Below are 19,027 nucleotides of genomic sequence, written 5' to 3' on the forward strand. Positions count from 1 at the left end.
AGCATACTCAATGTCTCAATCGTTTCTATGTTATATGTTTGTGTTGAGAATATTGGCTATTAAGCTTAACTGCTGGTCAAAATACTTCGCGATGGTGGTGGGCGAACGAATCAGCGGTCTCAGAAGTGGGTGAGAGAGGGATCTAGAAATGACTTGGGTTTGAAACGAATATTTTTGTGTTCGTGGATAGCTCACACGGTAGAGCCACGCTCTCACCTGCCAGGCGGAGTTGTCGTACCAATAAGGTCGCAGGTTCAAACCCCACCACCGTCGCGAAAAATTTTTATTCTCTATTGTCTTCTGGCACTTTTCTACTCACTTCATATCTTGTTGTTACCAACATAAGTGCCTGCTCCACTCACTTTTCTGAATTAAAAATTCACCCCATACACCGGAGCATACTCAATGTCTCAATCGTTTCTATGTTATATGTTTGTGTTGAGAATATTGGCTATTAAGCTTAACTGCTGGTCGAAATACTTCGCGATGGTGGTGGGCGAACGAATCAGCGGTCTCAGAAGTGGGTGAGAGAGGGATCTAGAAATGACTTGGGTTTGAAACGAATATTTTTGTGTTCGTGGATAGCTCACACGGTAGAGCCACGCTCTCACCTGCCAGGCGGAGTTGTCGTACCAATAAGGTCGCAGGTTCAAACCCCACCACCGTCGCGAAAAATTTTTATTCTCTATTGTCTTCTGGCACTTTTCTACTCACTTCATATCTTGTTGTTACCAACATAAGTGCCTGCTCCACTCACTTTTCTGAATTAAAAATTCACCCCATACACCGGAGCATACTCAATGTCTCAATCGTTTCTATGTTATATGTTTGTGTTGAGAATATTGGCTATTAAGCTTAACTGCTGGTCGAAATACTTCGCGATGGTGGTGGGCGAACGAATCAGCGGTCTCAGAAGTGGGTGAAGAGGGATCTAGAAATGACTTGGGTTTGAAACGAATATTTTTGTGTTCGTGGATAGCTCACACGGTAGAGCCACGCTCTCACCTGCCAGGCGGAGTTGTCGTACCAATAAGGTCGCAGGTTCAAACCCCACCACCGTCGCGAAAAATTTTTATTCTCTATTGTCTTCTGGCACTTTTCTACTCACTTCATATCTTGTTGTTACCAACATAAGTGCCTGCTCCACTCACTTTTCTGAATTAAAAATTCACCCCATACACCGGAGCATACTCAATGTCTCAATAGTTTCTATGTTATATGTTTGTGTTGAGAATATTGGCTATTATGCTTAACTGCTGGTCAAAATACTTCGCGATGGTGGTGGGCGAACGAATCAGCGGTCTCAGAAGTGGGTGAGAGAGGGATCTAGAAATGACTTGGGTTTGAAACGAATATTTTTGTGTTCGTGGATAGCTCACACGGTAGAGCCACGCTCTCACCTGCCAGGCGGAGTTGTCGTACCAATAAGGTCGCAGGTTCAAACCCCACCACCGTCGCGAAAAAATTTTTATTCTCTATTGTCTTCTGGCACTTTTCTACTCACTTCATATCTTGTTGTTACCAACATAAGTGCCTGCTCCACTCACTTTTCTGAATTAAAAATTCACCCCATACACCGGAGCATACTCAATGTCTCAATCGTTTCTATGTCATATGTTTGTGTTGAGAATATTGGCTATTAAGCTTAACTGCTTGTCAAAATACTTCGCGATGGTGGTGGGCGAACGAATCAGCGGTCTCAGAAGTGGGTGAGAGAGGGATCTAGAAATGACTTGGGTTTGAAACGAATATTTTTTGTGTTCGTGGATAGCTCACACGGTAGAGCCACGCTCTCACCTGCCAGGCGGAGTTGTTGTACCAATAAGGTCGCAGGTTCAAACCCCACCACCGTCGCGAAAAATTTTTATTCTCTATTGTCTTCTGGCACTTTTCTACTCACTTCATATCTTGTTGTTACCAACATAAGTGCCTGCTCCACTCACTTTTCTGAATTAAAAATTCACCCCATACACCGGAGCATACTCAATGTCTCAATCGTTTCTATGTTATATGTTTGTGTTGAGAATATTGGCTATTAAGCTTAACTGCTGGTCAAAATACTTCGCGATGGTGGTGGGCGAACGAATCAGCGGTCTCAGAAGTGGGTGAGAGAGGGATCTAGAAATGACTTGGGTTTGAAACGAATATTTTTGTGTTCGTGGATAGCTCACACGGTAGAGCCACGCTCTCACCTGCCAGGCGGAGTTGTCGTACCAATAAGTTCGCAGGTTCAAACCCCACCACCGTCGCGAAAAAAATTTTTTTATTCTCTATTGTCTTCTGGCACTTTTCTACTCACTTCATATCTTGTAGTAGTAGTAGTAGTAGTAGTAGTAGTTAGTATAGTAGTAGTATGTAGTATAGTAGTAGTAGTAGTAGTAGTAGTATAGTATAGTAGTAGTAGTAGTGTAGTAGTAGTAGTAGTAGTAGTAGTAGTAGTAGTAGTAGTAGTAGTAGTAGTAGCGTAGTAGAGTAGTAGTAGCAGTAGTAGTAGTAGTAGTAGTAGTAGTAGTAGTAGTAGTAGTAGTAGTAGTAGTAGTAGTAGTAGTAGTAGTAGTAGTAGAAGAAGTAGTAGTAGAAGTAGTAGAAGTAGCAACCTCTGAGGTGAACTTTTTGGACATCAAGGCTGTATTGACCAGCACGGGAGTACGGACCACTGTACACTACAAGGAAACGGACAGTCACAGCTACCTGCTCTATCGGTCATCCCATCCGGTGAGGTGCAAAGACTCCATCCCATTCAGTCAGATACTCCGCTTGCGGAGACTATGTTTGGAAGATGATGAATTTGCGCTTCAACGTGATCGCATGCTCGATTTTTTTTTAGGGCACGGGAATATCCCGAAAGGGTTTTGCTTAAGGCTGTCCGGAAAGCCAGCCTCGTGTCGAGAGAAGCAGCAATGAGGCCTCGTAATGCCAGGAAGCAGGAGACACAGCGTCCCATTTTAGTCCTCACGCATCACCCCCATGCCGATCAAGTGAGGAACATCCTATTGCAGAACTATGGGATCCTCCAGGCGGGCGAAGACACCCACAGAGTTTTCTCAGAACCCCCGTTGGTAGCATATCGACGGGATCGTAACCTGAGGGATCTCCTTGTCAGAAGCCGCCTAGAACCCATACCTAGGGATGGACCTAAAGCCAGATCGTGTATGCGACCCCGATGCAAGACTTTTGGGCACCTGTGGGAGTATGACAGAGTCAGCTTTCCAGACAAGATTTGGGACATCAGGCGGCCGTTTACTTGCACTGACCGTAATCTAGTCTATGCGATTACGTGCTCCCTGTGTGGGATTGCTTACGTTGGTGAGACCGGAAAGAGGCTGGGTGACAGATTCGTGCAGCACTTGCGTGATATATCGAACTGTGCAGACACAGCAGTGGCCAGACACTTCAATCTGCCAGACCACTTCTTGAGATCGCCGATTCGTTCACCACCATCGCGAAGTAATTTTGACCAGCAGTTAAGCTTAATAGCCAATATTCTCATCACAAACATATAAAATAGAAACGATTGAGACATTGAGTATGCTCCGGTGTATGGGGTGAATTTTTAATTCGGCGATCTCAAGAAGTGGGTGAGAGAGGGATCTAGAAATGACTTTGGGTTTGAAACGAATATTTTTTGTGTTCGTGGATAGCTCACACGGTAGAGCCACGCTCTCACCTGCCAGGCGGAGTTGTCGTACCAATAAGGTCGCAGGTTCAAACCCCACCACCGCCGCGAAAAAAAATTTTATTCTCTATTGTCTTCTGGCACTTTTCTACTCACTTTATATCTTGTTGTTACCAACATAAGTGCCTGCTCCACTCACTTTTCTGAATTAAGAATATTGGCTATTAAGCTTAACTGCTGGTCAAAATTATTCGCGATGGTGGTGTACGAACGAATCGGCGGTCTCAAGAAGTGGGTGAGAGAGGGATCTAGTAATGACTTTGAGTTTGAAACGAATATTTTTGTGTTCGTGGATAGCTCACACGGTAGAGCCACGCTCTCACCTGCCAGGCGGAGTTGTCGTACCAATAAGGTCGCAGGTTCAAACCCCACCACCGCCGCGAAAAATTTTTATTCTCTATTGTCTTCTGGCACTTTTCTATTCACTTCATATCTTGTTGTTACCAACATAAGTGCCTGCTCCACTCACTTTTCTGAATTAAAAATACTACTACTACTACTACTACTACTACTACTACCAATATGCCTTTTATCTTCCATCATAGTCTGGAAAGTTCTGTTCCCTGACGCTGACCTTTGCTTATCAATTAGATCACCCCCCTGGGGCACCCTATTCTCTACCCACGCCACGCTAACATTTCATTCATACTGCAACCACCATTGAGTACAGACGATACAAGTTATTTTTCATTATATTTTATTTGTTTTCCACGTTTATTTGTGTATTGTTGTGCTGACGAAGGGTTTGTACCCGAAACGTCCATTGTCTGTTTTGTTCCCATACGAAGCATTTCCATTTTCACTCTTTCGTTAGTAAAGTTATACTCAACAACATGACATTTTGGCACTTGACGTGATTTATTGTGTAGAATTTTTACAGATTGTTTTGTATAGGGGTTCAAGGATACCGCTTTGTCCTAAGACCGCAGACATTTTTTTTTTTTTGTTTGTTGCTTTAGGTCTCTTCCAACACAATTGAGGTTATATGAGAGACCGCTGAAAAAAAAAAACAAGCAATCTAACAAAAATAGTACAAATGTCAATCAAAATCATAACCTAAAGATATCATAAGCTAAATTATAAATAACCAAGAACAAACAGGCAGAGGATTTACAGGAAAAAAAATATCCCCTGTCAAAAATACAATCACAAACCAAAGAAGCAGGATAGGCTAGTAAAGAGAAGAAGAAACGACATCACTATCGGATCGTACACCCATGCGAACATCATAGGTATATGATTCAAGGGTGATGCTCCCATCCAACCACCCGCAAAGACCGCAGACAAATGCGGCCCGAAACATAATATAGAATGAAGGACCCGCAGATAGAAGTCTCCGGGCTCACATCATAAGATTATGATGAGTCAAGATGGAGAGTAGAAGAGAAAGATATAGTGACAAAATGAGTCGGCTTGATGATACAACTTCCATATGAGTACACCAAGGAGAACAGACGTTAATAGGACGAACTTGATAATAAGCTAAACAAAATTAATAAAACGTGTTAAAACAATTAAACATTTATTACGGAACGAAACTACCAACCGACATACTTACAAACACTTAATAACATGGGTACATTTTTAAACTACATGGGACACCGGTGGCTCTCTCTCTCTCTCTCTCTCTCTCTCTCTCTCTCTCTCTCTCTCTCTCTCTCTCTCTCTGACGCACAAACACACACACACACACACACACACACACACACACGTCTTTCACGCTCTAACGACTACACAACAGGGACTGAACTAACAAATAACTCATGCAAGGTCTGTGGGTTTCGCACGTGACCATAGGTGAAGACAACTCTGAATTGCGTTAGGGGGATGAGATAATATAATAATTATCTCTCTTAGACCATAATATCTCTTCATCAAAGGCAACCGACTGTCACAAACAGGCATAATATGCCACAGTGGTATTGATGCTGAAAATCAAAGTTATACCGAACAATAAGATATTCTGGCATTCTACGTGATTTATTATGTAGAATAAATGAAGCTTCAAAAAGTAAAAAATCGAAAATTTCATATTTTTGATCATTTTAATTAACATTTTAGTTTTTTGGCAATCACTTCACTCGGACAAAGTACCAGTTTGACACGAGATCGAAAGGTCACACGTGATAGGATAAATATACATCTAGCTTGCCCTTAATTATTAGCTTTAAACAACTAACACTTTCAACCTTTAAAAAAGATTGCAGATTATCTTTCCTGGTGAAAACTGGACATAAATAGAAATTGTTGTTTGTTTTTTTTTGTTTTGTTTTTTTTTTTTTTTTTGCGTTTGGTATAAATAATTCAACAAATCTCAAACCTAAATAAAAAGCCCATATGGTACTTATTCTGACTGAACATATATCATTACTTACCATTGCCGTCAGCACAGAAACATTCTTTTGGCAGTCAACGGGGGAACAGAATCGAGCATCTATTCTTGGTCGTACGAAGATTTCCGATCCTGGACCCTTGAATGTGAAGGGTATATTTATGATAGTTTGCTGGAAGCTGCTCGCCCAGGGTATCTGCAAAATCACCTCTGTGTTGTTTAAAAAAATAATCAAAAACATGTGAATGTAGAAACATGCATGCATAAAATATGTATGTATGTGTGTGTGTGTGTGTGTGTGTGTGTGTGTGTGTGTGTCTGTGTGTGTGTGTGTTTTCAGTGCAAGCGTCCATGCTTATGTAAAATACAGTACCTAAGTCCACTTTATAAAACAGGCAATAAGTACTGAGATGATTGAGAAAACGGAAACAATACTACTACGTAGACAATTTGATTTATATACTTATAAATCTTAAACAATATCCCCCCCCCCCCCAAAAAAAAATAATAAGGATGTCCGTTTAAAACACTCAGAGAGAGAGAGAGAGAGAGAGAGAGAGAGAGAGAGAGAGAGAGAGAGAGGACCACAGGCTTTCCTTCTCATAGCTTGTTAGAGGAAATAATATAATATGGAGTATGATGAAGATGGTGATGGTGTTATAGGAGAATGGTGAAAGTGAAGGATTGTAACGAAAATATTAGGAAGGTTGTTGTGATGATGATGATGATGATGATGATGATGAAGATGATGCTGTTGTTGTTGTTGTTGTTGTTGTTGTTGTTGTTGTTGTTGTTGTTGTTGATGCCGTTTTTTTCTCGATGACTACGATGTTACTAGTGTGCATCTGTGTGAGTGTGTCTATGTCAATATTGTATTGTTATAAATGACAAATTGTCACTTTTTTGAGGACAATAAAGATTTATTATTATTATTATTATTATTATTATTATTATTATTATTATTATTATTATTATTATTATTATTATTATTATTATTATCATTATTATTAAAACACTGACCCACACTGAGGCTATAATGAAAATCACAACACCTAGCCACGCACTGGAAAGGAGAGAACACTGAAAGTCAGCATAGTTTGAATCAATAATCTACTTGGAATCGGTACTTCCTCATACCAAAATCGTTTTAAAAGTTTGGTAGTGTTACTTATTTGAAGCTGAATGTTTGCACTTTAAAACTCATTTTGTATCTGATAGTGAGATAATGTGCACTGATTCATATCACCCATGTAATATACAATAAAAGAATGCAGTTTTACAATAGTCAGAGACTTATTTTAAAATAAAGCATACAATTTCAATTTTCAAAAGTTTATTTTTAGACAATTGCCCATAATATAACTCATACAATAATATGATATTTCCAATCAACAAATCAAGTAAGTAAAATCAATAATGAAGCAGAGCAAACAATGATTATAATAATGACGATGATGATGATGATGATGAAGATGATGATGATGATGATGATGATGATGATGATGATGATGATGATGATGATGATGATGATAGTATTATTATTATTATTATTATTATTATTATTATTATTATTATTATTATTATTATTATTATTATCATTATTATTATTATTTTATTATTATTATTATTATTATTATTATTATTATTATTATTATTATTATTATTATTACTATTATTATTATTATTATTATTATTATTATTATTATTGTTATTACTATTATTATTATTAGTAGTAGTAGTAGTAGTATAACGGTGATAATAACAATGTAAAAGTTACATTATAGCCTAGATAAGGCCTAAGCGTCCCTTTTTGCACTAAGATAGGTCGCGCCAAATCCCTATATTATGCTTCAAAGTGTGTTACACAAAACCTTTCCGTGTGTTTACATAACTCTTTTACAAGATGAATGGATTTTTAAAATAATTCAAAAGACCTTGAACTTCACATAAAAATCGACATTCATACAAGCCATTATGAATTGTATTTCAAAATATTGTCATAAATTAGTTATGCTCACCGATCGTGTAGGATTTGGTGCTTTTTCCAAGTTGAAACTAAGTAGACAACCACGATTTGTCAAACATTCTTTCAGTTTGCATCACAATAATAGTAAATTGATGCTATATAAATATATTTATCTATCACTCGTGAAGAATTTTGATTTTTAATGATTAGCAGAGATGTTGAATCTGTCGTGGTATCAGTACTGCATATATTTCTAAATATAAAATAAAGAATAACAAAAACACAACCGCATTATTCCCTCTAGCATCAATTTTAATAAGTTAAGCGTACGGATATGGGGCGACCTAATCATAATCTAAATAAACAATCCAATGATATAAGTATAAGCATAATGGCCAACAAACAGAATGTATTTATATAAGGGGAAAATGTCTGGACCAAAAGATACCATTAACAACATTGAGTTGACGAGTAAAACATAAAATAAAAAGCAAACACAACATTGTTATTTTGCCTCACCGTTTGTAAAGTTGAAAGTTGCGTAGTACTGAGCAAACGAATTGGCAAACCACTTCACTCCCTGCGCAAATTTAAAATCCGCACCTAGTGTATTAAAGCCGGATGTTGTCGAAAAGACGTTTGCATCAATCTGGAAGTTATTTGCATTCCTGATTGGTTCGAGTGACTCATCAACTTTGTACTTGATTACAAAGGACTCGGTATTGTGTTTATGTACTGGGAGAAAAAACATGTTCCATTGTCATTAAACTAGAATGTGTAAATGAAGTTATTGCAGCAATATACATCTACATCAAAATTATCAATAATTGTAATCAGTTTATCTATACTCCCTCTCAACTTCTTTATCTGTTAATCTCTCTTGTTGCATACAATTTGTATGCATCCGCTTGTATACAAAAGCCTGTCGATACTACCGCTACCCTTTGCTATTATACCAACTTTTTGCATGTAATTAATTTCTTTTACCTACATAGAAATAAAATCTCCCCCCCCCCAAAAAAAAATTAAAAACAATAGATTCAGGTAGTTATTCATTTTGCAACAGATTGCTATCTTCCAATGCACTGATAAGCATAATCCATATAAAAACCATTGCGCTCCCCTTCTCCTCATTATCATCCATGTCTTAACGATCAAGACATAATATAATATAACCTCACTTAACCTTATAATTAGAATAGATGAATGCCTGTGCGTAATAGCCTTCATTTCCAAGTAAATAATGCGGCGTCTTCACTAGTAATATATATATATATATATATATATATATATATATATATATATATATATATTATATATATATCCTTTCTTTAAAAAATATAGCCTTGTGGAGAACGTTGTGCTTATTTGAGTCAATAAAATAATTGATACGGCTCACAACTCTACTGAAAGATTTGAAAAATAGAAATGTATTTTTTTTACAGATAGATAAACAGATAACTTGATTTCCTTTTATAATTTAAAGTCAATTTGAAAGTTCGTTAAGTCAAACAGATATCATAAAAAATTTACCGAAGACACATGGCCACACCCTCAACTCTATCTGTCCAGTAGAGTCCTTACTTCCGTTGTGTTGATTTAGCGGTGATCAGTGTTGTTATGTAGTAGTGTGTTCTCATTGCGTGTATGTTTATGTGTGTGCGTGTGTGTGTGTGTGTGTGTGTGTGGTGTATAAATGTGTGTGTGTGGTGTATACATGTGTGTGTGTGTGTGTTTGTTTTGGAATGACGTTGCGTGGAAGAAAAAAAAAAGGGGGGGAGGGGGGGGGGTTGTCCATCAAGTAGAGAAATTCCTGAGCAGGGGGGGGGGGGGGGGATTGGGGTGTGTTTGCTAGGAACTGTCAGATTGGCATTTTTCAGCAAATCGTGGCATTCGTAGTGATCACATGACGGTATCGGATTTACAGAAATTTTAAACAAGTTTCACCGATTAACAACATCAACTAATATTACTGCTGATATTACTATCGTTTTTATGCCATCGATGTGATAATTATTGCCCTGGGAAATATTTAGTTAAATATTTAGTTTTTAGCCCGAAAAAACCAAAAGTAGACAGATTCGGGCACTTGATATTTATTTTCGCGTCTGCTTCAGATTTTCATTTGACCTCACATAAGTTAAGTAAAAGGGAGACATTCCGAAAGCTCCTTCATCCCCAGTATTCATTCAATTTGTATTTTCACCGTTGATCTTTTGTCAGGCGTTTATTTATTCAATTTGTCATCATAGCGTTTTTAAAACTCTAGAACAAACCTTGATAGATTTGTGAAAGTTTAAAATTTCCTAATTTTACCATTGTTTTGATTCTTGGCCGCCATTTCAATTTGTGAAGTATTGAAGGTAGTGCAAAGCACTCCCAAGTAAAGCGTGGTAAAGACTTGCGACTTATTGATATTGATATCTACTGACTGATAAACTAAAATCATGCCGAATAAAGCATGGCAGCGACGACAAGCACATCGATTAAAATGTGCATCTAATCGTAATCAAGCTAATCAAGAAAATGATTCTGGCAATATCGAATGAAAATAGTTCTTTCCCCGCGAAATTGCGGGCTTTTTACTACTATATATATATATATATATATATATATATATATATATATATATATATATATATATGTATTACTCATGTTGAGCCTTTGTCTGGAATTCCCTTCTAATCTCTAAGAAAATGCAATACAGAAGACAAATATTAAGAGACATTTTATTAGAATATATTTGGTGGATTAAAACCAGTTTTCAGGTAAATAGTTTTCTATTCTCTTTGTATGAATGACTATTGTTTTTGTATGGGATGTACTTGTACCATTTATTATTGTATTGAAAAGACAACCAGAGCTGTCGGTAATAGGAATAGGCGCACTATATATATATATATATATATATATATATATATATATATATATATATATATATATATATAATCGTGTTTGATACAAATATGGTACGAAAAGTGCTCGACATGTAGCAATGGAGCGAATTATTATTTTAATATTTACCACAATGTTTGAGACAGTCTACATTAATGTTTCAGGCCCAATTAGCCATCGTCAGGACTGTGTGTTACATGAGTTGACTGTTGTTGTTTGTTGAAGTGGTTCCGGTTTATAGTTGATTAACAAGAACTTCCGGCGATGTGGACACGTATTGTGCATCTCATTTTTCGTGTTGAGTGTGGCTTCATGAGGGTGTTTAATTATAGTATATTTCTCTTCCAGGCATAAGCTACATTGTTTTGTAGGGGGTGGCTGCGACGTTGAATATATCTCTGTTTTCCGAAAGTTTGTTCACAAAGAAGCACTCACAAAAAGCGGATACAACACACCATTTGAATACACAGACGCCCCCCTCTCATGTAAACCCCAACACACAAGTGAAGAACGCAAAACAAGAAAACGACATATTACTTGGTTCAACCCATCTTTCAACAAAAACGTCAGCACAAACATTGGACAGCAGTTCCTGAAGTTAATTGATACACACTTTCCAAAAAACCACAAGCTACATAAAATTATCAACAGGAATACCATAAAAATAAGCTACTCGTGTATGCGCAACATAGAACAAATAATTTCAAGCCACAACAAAAAATATTAATAAACCACCGACAAGAGCAAAACCCACCCACCAAAAAATGGAACATTGCCCGCTAAACAAACAATGTTTAGAATCAAGTTTAATTTATCAAGCCACAGATACCGAAACTAAAACAAACGAGCAAGAAATATATGTTAGACTAACGGAAAATAATTTCAAAACAAGGTACAACCTCCACACCTCAACATTTAGAAACACTAACAAAAAAACATCCACAAAACTCAGCGAACATATTTGGAAATTAAAAGACAACAAACTAGACCACAATATTTCATGGAAAATTTAATCTAAAGCAACAGGATACACACCAACATCAAAACAATGTAGCTTATACCTGGAAGAGAAATATACTATAATCAAACACCCTCATGAAGCCACACTCAACACAAAAAAATGAGATGTACAATACGTGTCCACATCGCCGGAAGTTCTTGTTAATCAAATTATATATATATATATATATATATATATATATATATATATATATATGTATATATATATATATATATATATATATAATTTGTTTGGACACACTATGTCTCATAAAGGCCTTTTCGGTTAATGGTTAAAATATAAACCAGTGAAAAGGAAATACATTTATCTTCCAATGTTTCCTCCTCCTCTACCTCGCAATGAATATTATGAATCAATATAGTCCTTGGCAAATAGTATACAAATCATCTTTTGGTATCTCATCTGGGCCTTCAACTATATATTATTTAAGCTGACTTGAAGTTTTAAAAGTTCCTTTTTGTGGTGCAATTAATTTCAGGAAACTTTTTATTTTCAGGTCTATGTATGTTATCAGTAATTTCAGATGAAGGATCAGAAAAAAAGTATGTAAATTGGTTGACTAATGCATTGTCCTTTTCTTTTGAGTCTTGTAAAGGTTTACCAATATCTCTTACAACTGGTGGCATTCTTTTTTATTTCAAAGTATTTTTATTTAACTATCACAGAGATACAAGATCTTTTCAAACCATCAGGTTATCTTTGCTGCCTATATTCGACCGTGGTTGTTGAAGTCTTCTGGTTGCAATTCTTATTGGCACAATGTCATGTTGGCAATGACTTTTTTGAATTCCCTTTTGATATCACTCGCCATTTCATATCCTTCTTTTTTGGTCCTCTATTTAATTCACATTTTCTCCAAAATGTAAATTTTGAATGCAATCCCCCCCCCCCCCCCCCCCCCCCCCCCCCGATTGGGTTCGATTTCGAGGTTATCATGATGTCTTATTCCTGGATGAAGATTTTGTTTTGATATTAATTCTGCAAGCACTTTATAAGGTATCCCAAGCCATCAACTAAACTTACCATGTAGTACAAGACACTATGCTTGTGAGGTGATATTACATTTTGATTTTGACACATGGCGCTGTGAAGGGGTGAGTACTCATTTTGCAATTGGCTACTATGACACTTTGTGAGCAAAGAGCATTTTCCAAGGACTCAACTTGGCGCTGCCAAAGCAAGACTAGAATCAGGAACCGACGAGTTCAAAGGCAAATGTCATTCGATTGGACCACAAGACCTCACACAACACAAGAGTACATACCTTGAACAACATATACACCACTTCTTGTCTGTGGTACAAAGTCATAAATTGGAGCACGTTTACATTTGTTCTTTGGTGGCTGACAGGAGGGCCAAGTAAAATCAATGACATGCTTTCGGTATTGGCACTTTGGACAGTAAACAATCAACTTTTGGGGAACACTTAAAACCATTCTCGTAGTCTGGCAATTTTGTACACATCTGCGGAAATATAAAGATAACTGTTCTTTTATCTCTTTAAATTTCAAAATCTACTTCTGATGTATAATGTAAACCCTCATTGTGAAAATTTTAAAAATAATGTTTCAATCCATGTAAAACTTCCTTTTTGGACACATAAAGACAAAAATAAGATTTAAAAACATGATCATCACGTTGATTGCACAAAAAAGCAAGAGGAGGTTTGTGAAGGTTACTTTGTGAGCTTTTACATAGCGCAATATCCACTAAACGTGCTCAAAGCGCTTTACAAAGGTCCCTGACAAACAGCAACATGTAACATATAGAGCAAGACAACGCTGTTAACGGCCATGTATTTATTTTACACCTGAGTACGGTGATAGAATATGAAAAAAGAGTCTTTTCCAATGAATCAACTATGTGCCGAGCGAGGCTCGAACCCAGGACCTTCCGATCCCAAATGCGAGTTTCATATCACTAGACCACATTGTTTAAAGTTGGGGCCGTTTTCAAGAACGCGGATTAGCGCTTAGTCTCTGAGTATCTCTGACTTTAGTCGATGACTTGAAAAAATCTGATTTCCTAACTAAGCATGTCCAGGACTAAAATCATGGCACCTTCGGACTAAGTTTTAGTCATTTGTCGAGGCAAAACTTCATGCTTTAGTCTGAGTGTAGTTACTTGGAGACGTTATAGCGTCAACAAGATAACAGCTATTTTAGATAGTGCACTTCGAATCGGAAAGAAAATACGTCGGTTACGAATGACAAAGGCAAAAAGTGTCCTGTTGCTTAAAAAAACTATAAGATAGTACATATCGTCGAAAGTACACATTTTTGTGAGTAAAAACTAACAATTAAAAAAATGAATCTATCGGCTCATGAGTTGAGAGTGAACGAAAAACTCCGAAATCAAAGGGTTTGCGTCAAAGAATAACCCAAAAAAATGATTAGAAATTATAATGGGGACAAAAGTTATTCTGTTGACATTACAATTGACTGAAATAATATGATTAATCAGAACACACTTTCTCTTTTGTATAATTATTTGTTGTTTTTTTTTTTTTGTGTTCAATTTCTTTGTGTTTCAATCTCGATGTACGTTGGCCTAAATATAGAATTGGCAGTTGACGATGGAAATCATTGCAGTCTATAACAGTCGACAGTCAAAATCACGTGCGTTGCTAATTTCTTCTTTGGATTTTATTTTGCGTTGTAACTAAAGAAGCGGGTACATCTTACCTGCCTTCTTGTAGTAGAGAGGTGATGTTACCCGCACAAAATAGCCGAATTAGTCAACGTCCTTACAACGCAAGAGACTAGCTAGTCCGAGACTAGAAAGCTGTTCATGAAATCCGATTTTTTAGAAACTTGTTTCGCTTGGGCTTAAGACTAGCTAGTCATTTACGACACTAGTAAATTACTAAATCTAGTCATCATTCATGTAAACGGACCCTGTTGTGATACAGTGCTCTCCGTTTATAAGCCACCCCCCCCCCCAGTCATAATTTTATTTCAACAAAAGATTGGCAAACAGGGTTAACTGAAAGCATCCAAATGCTCTTCGAATGACGTATGATTGTAACCTCACTATTCATCGTTACTTCATTTTACCTTGGACAAAACAAATTGCAATTCAGTGATGAAATTTGCAACGCACATCCATCATAAATTAAGTGACAACAATTGGAAGGCTCGGTAGCTCATTGAAATGAGGGGCGGGGAGTTCTTGTTAGAACCGCGATTTCCCGCGTGATTTTAGTTGCCGGCTACGTGGATGAATACTTTAGTAAGTTGCCGACAACTACTCATATTCATGAATACAAAAGAAAAAATGAGGTAAAATATTCTCAAAATCAAATATTCCGCTATTTTTTTAGAGCAACCAATTTGAAAATTGGTACTACATGAATCAGCGAACAAATTATTTTCTCGAACAAGATTGAAAAACGCAATAATTTTACAAACAAAAGTAATTTATGACATAAATTTGGCATCAGTTGACGGCAACAAACACCGGGTCTGTAATATTCGAGCACAGCACTGGAATAAAATATTCAAACACCGAGTAACGAGTAGTCCTCATAAACTGGATCAGATTGCCGACTACCAAAATAGGTTACGAGATAAGAAAGTTCAATCGTTTTTCACGTCGATTTATGTCAAATTTTGTTATTCCATCGAGGAGACCAAACTGTTGTATACAATGTATTCTAAATGTTTAAATTTGATGTCTATGAAATGCTTATTGTTGCCAAGACTCATTTATGTTTTTTTACTATATAATTACGTATACATTAGAATCTTTTGGATTATTGTTCTCTTCAAAAATAAAAATATTAAATCTTGGTCCATTACTAAGATAATTCTGGCTCTCTCCTTAGTGTTGTTTTTCTATATAATCACGAATATATTAGAATCTTTTGGATTATTGTTCTCTTCAAAAATAAAAATATTAAAGCTTGGTCAATTTAGTAAGACAATTCTGGCTCTCTCCTTTATATTGTTTTTACTGTATAATTACGAATATATCAGAATCTTTTGGATTATTGTTCTCTTCAAAAATAAAACTATTAAATCTTGTTCCATTTACTAATATAATTCTGGCCGGATCCCAGACATATGTACATATAACAGAGAAGGTTGTGACAGATCTCTTACATAACATCAAAGAAGACAAAGCAACGGGCCCCTATGAAATACCTGCCAAGCTACTTAAAAGATGTGCCAATCAAATATCACCAGTATTTTACTCAAGAGAAGGTGTATCAGGCGTGGAAGGAAGCAAGAGTGTCTCCAGTATTCAAGAAAGGTGATAAAACCATACCAGAGAATTATAGACCGGTCTCAATGACATCCATTACATGCAAATTGTTGGAGCACATTATATTCAGTAATATAATGAAGCATTTAGAACAACATGACACACTGACAGACACACAGCATGGCGTCAGAAAGAATCGCTCTTGTGAAACACAACTAATTACAACTTGCACGACCTAGCAGAAAACATAAAACAACAACTCCAAACAGATGCTATCTTATTAGACTTTAGTAAAGCATTTGATAAAGTCCATCGCCATATTCTGGCTATTAAACTGCGGAGATCTGGAATCACGAGGATCACACACGACTGGATAATGGATTTTCTCACAAACAGTAAACACCAAATTGGAATTGAAGGTGTTATGTCAGAGTCAGTTCCATTACTAATAGGTGTGCCCCAAGGTACCGTTTTGGGTCCCCTCTTTTTCCTTATCTACAATAATGGTTTGCCTGAAATATTGTCACCAGGAACTCACTGAGACTATTTGCGGATGACAACATTTTGTACAGACCAATAAGGCTGAGGGAAGACTCGGAAATTCTTCAGCGGGACTTGATAACCTACAGTTATGGAAAAATTACAATTTCATGGAATTTGACCCCAAAAATGCCAAGTCCTGAAAATTACCAACAGAAGGAAAATAATATCATCAAAATATGCAATACACAACATCACACTGAAAGAAGTCGCCAAAGCAAACTATCTCGGAGTAACAATAAATAATCGCCTGACCTGGAAAAACCACATTGCAAATATAAGCAGAAAGGCAAACTCCACCCTGGGATTCTCGAGAAAAAACCTCTTCAACTACAAAAAAAACATAAAAGAGAAAAACTATAAAGCTTATGTCAAACCAACACTCGATATAGCAGTACGGTATGGGATCCCTACACTCATCCAAAATTAAGAAAGTAGAATCCATCCAGCAAAGAGCTATAAAATTTGTTCAACAACATCCTAGAAATAAACCAACGCCATATTTTATGACACCCCATTTGGAACCATTGAAGGAAAGGAGAGAAAATAATAAACGAAATGTATTTTACAAAGACCAGAAATAACAGGTCAGGTTGCCATTGCAGGGCCTCCAACCGAACAAGAGGAAACCTGGCAAATATATGTTGCCACAATCTAGAGTGGACTGCCATCTTCACTAATTTCTACCCTTATCTATAAGAATGTGGAACAACTTGGACGGCTCCCGGCAAAACAATTGTGAATGCTGAGCTGATGAATCTTCCACGAGGAAGTTTCAGTTTGAAGAAGAAGAAGAAGAAGAAGAAGAAGAAGAAGAAGAAGAAGAAGAAGAAGAAGAAGAAGAAGAAGAAGAAGAAGAAGAAGAAGAAGAAGAAGAAGAAGAAGAAAACGCGCAAACGACTGGTAGAAAATATCGTGCGGGGACACATAAAGCGTGAATGGGGTTTCTCTACATAGTTTCTCTGGTTGAATCAGAGGACTTTCATACCGAGAAACCACAATCTTATTTATAGCTAGTTACTCAAAACCGCGACATTCTGCCGTCAGCAAGAGTTATTTTCTCGAAATATCGGTCTTTTAAAACTGCCGGCCTTTGCTTCATAATTTATAAAGATATCGAATTTGATTAGCAATGCTGGAAATGTAGTTTCAATTGATTTGCTTTAGACACCTTTCAGTTTCATCGGAAATTACCGTTTTATAATATCCAAATGATACTCCTATGGCACTCTCCACAGACTGAACTACGCCGGTGATCGGATTTCTCACCGTACTCAGGTGTAAAATGAGTACCTGGCCGTTAACAACGTTGTACCTGTCCGGAAATATTGTAACATCGCCTGACAGGCGTCATGTCTCGTTCTACGTGTTACGTGTTGCTGTTGGTCAGGGACCCCTTGTAAAGCGCTGTGAGTGTTATGATATATTGATTGGTAGATTGTTGGTTGTGAGATTGGATATTTTAGATATTAACTCAAAGAATATTTAATAGCAATGACGCCATTTTGATTGACCTGTTAGGGGTGAAACAGGAAGTAGAGAATCCCTTGTTTATTACAAACGTTGATCGTACATTCTGCACTTCATAAAATTATCATCATCATTATTAATACATGTACGAACAATGTACAGATGAGTTTATACTCAACATTGAGCACATTTAGGGGATATTGCGCTATTTAACAGCTACATTTTTTGTCATGGGTGCCAGGACTGAATGATGTCCCAGAAGATTAAATTTGACGTTAAATTAAAGAAACTAGGACCAGTTGTCGTTAGGAACAGCCCAACACAAGAACTAAACTTGCAGCTTTTTTTTTTTTTTGATTCTTGCCAGGAATGTGTACCTTCCCTCACAGCTTGTGCACGCCGTTATATGTTTTCAACCATCAGCTCTGCTGATGTTGAAATGAGTATTTCTTTGTACAATATGATATGATTTTAAATGATTGAAGGAGAAGTTTGAGTCAGGCAACCTGAAAGCTTTGATTTTCTTTTATTATAACAATTTCATTGACAACAATTTTTATTGTAATTTTGTTTTCCAACTTTGTGCTTATTTCCAAATCAGCATAATTTCTGGCAAAACTGGCTATTTTTGGTCCCATAGTTTTCATAATTTTGAATTTGAAATAGCGTAATTCCGCGGGAATATTTTATTACATGGGTTGCATGTAGTTAGTTGTTCGGTGTGATTTAGAAACCTACAAAGTTTTTGCAAAATATTTGCAAAATTTACATATTTTCTTCTACAAAATTCATCATTTTCTTTGCAAATTTTGAAAGTTTTTGCAAAAAACCACGGGGTCAGCTTTACGAACGATTTTCCCGGCATTTAATCCAGCAATATATATATATATATATATATATATATATATATATATATATATA

General features: G+C 36.7%; 1 long non-coding RNA gene across 1 annotated transcript; it reads right to left on the reverse strand.

Moving 5' to 3' along the window:
* Window positions 1-4,578: 4,578 nt before the first annotated feature.
* LOC144979366 (uncharacterized) lies at window positions 4,579-8,607 on the reverse strand. The gene is made up of 3 exons (XR_013646674.1): window positions 8,494-8,607; window positions 6,052-6,218; window positions 4,579-4,672 (listed from the first exon to the last, which is right to left on the reverse strand). It is a non-coding gene; the product is annotated as an uncharacterized LOC144979366 (long non-coding RNA).
* Between the last annotated feature and the right edge of the window lie 10,420 nt (window positions 8,608-19,027).

This window comes from Berghia stephanieae, chromosome 9 (assembly GCF_034508935.2).
Source record: "Berghia stephanieae isolate SIO BIC M18660-M18661 chromosome 9, UCSD_Bste_1.3, whole genome shotgun sequence".
NCBI classification, from domain to species: domain Eukaryota; kingdom Metazoa; phylum Mollusca; class Gastropoda; order Nudibranchia; family Aeolidiidae; genus Berghia; species Berghia stephanieae.